Genomic DNA, 1,701 nt, shown 5'->3' with positions numbered 1-1,701 from the left:
ATCTTACTCAACACTTTCTTACACCTCTCTAATAATTGCACTCCTTGAAGCACCAAATGCACTCGATCATCATGTTGGTATTGATGTTAAGCTTCAATATCTTAACAGTGTATATTAAGATGCCAAGAACAAAGTACTGCAAGTGTATCATTTAAGAAATCATTTTGGTTACCATTTTTTCTTTTGCTTTACCCAAAATCACAACATTTTTCCTTAAGTATTACATCCCTTGATCCAAGTGTGATGAACTAATCTGCTGAAGGAGTGGTAAAAAAATAAACAGAAGGGGAAAAATTTACTAGAAGGAGAAAGATACTGGAGCGATAAGTGAACTGTAAGATGGACTAATATGTAAACAAATTTGTGTGAACTTAAAGATTTAACCAAGTTGCTTTCCGTCGGTTTCAGACAAAATGTCCGATCCCTAATACAGGCATATACTGGCGGGGCTTTATTAGTTTTATAAATAGTTTAACGTTTTGAGAGGTGTCGCATGATTTGTAAGCACACGTCATAATGTGTGAGAGAAGGGGTGCACCAAACAGAAGCTGGGGCCATTTAATGTACAACATCCTCACATGGGTTCAAACTTCAAATATGCGTTAATAGTAACAAATGGTGCCCTTTGTGCAGATGCTTTTTTATAATTCACACTTAAAAAGGTGTCCATCTTGAAATATAAATGGGCATAGTGGCTAACTTGGTCAAGAATGGACGTTGGTTATGTATCAATACCTGTTGAGCAAAAGGAAAATTTGAGAAAACTCTGGTGGCGATTCGTAGACAATGAATTTTGAGAAATGAAGAATTTGTCTGAGCCTAAAAGTTAGCACACCGCTTAATATGAAATAGGTCCCTTCTACCCTTTCCATGGTTTAATTAGTGTACGTTGCCCTACTGGTGTCAAATGAATCCTGGATGGGTACCCATGGGAACGGGCGAACCACAATGGTAAATAATGGGGCTCTTTGAATTCATTTTTTTCAACAAAGTCTCTCTAAGCTCGAAACATCACCAGCACACACTGTTCTTCATCCAATACAACTGTTTTCAAAAGTGCAAAATTTTACATTGAAGTGGCGTGAAAGCTTTGAAATTAGATATAGCAAGAATGATTAATTATAAATTTGCCTATTTCGCATGTTGCATTAATAAGAAAATCTAAAATGATTGCGCTTTATTTTGCCTGTTAAGTAGCAATGAGCATCTAAAAAAGACTGTGCACTAAAAATAGTAATGTTCATTTTTAATTCATTTCACTTGGGATCGCTCCCTTTTTTATGCTTGCCCACGACGTCTTTTGAATAAACGGATGAGTTATGGGCTCAAACAACTCGGAGGGGACGAACACTAAGACTACTCATTTTTGTAAGCGGTCACAGATTCTTCCATTCCATGCCCTGAGATTGTTAATTCGTGGTTCAGCTGCAAATACTTGCCAAATAAATTGTTGCAAAGCTGACAAATACACCCTTATGAAATGGAGTACACTTTCCCCCTTAATAAATTTTACTGAATACTGCACATCGGGAATGATATATTTTTTTCACGAACTGCAGCGCTATAGGTTATGAAGAAATGTGCCGCGCGAACCGAGTTGCTATAACTTGTCACCATGGGTGATGCCTCACTGTCCTATGCTCAAATAAACCGAGCCGAAGGTGGTAACAATGCATTCATTGCAGAAGTTTTAAACACATA

Source organism: Echinococcus granulosus (assembly GCF_000524195.1).
Source record: "Echinococcus granulosus chromosome Unknown EG_S00309, whole genome shotgun sequence".
NCBI lineage: Eukaryota > Metazoa > Platyhelminthes > Cestoda > Cyclophyllidea > Taeniidae > Echinococcus > Echinococcus granulosus.
This window is presented reverse-complemented; position numbering follows the sequence as displayed.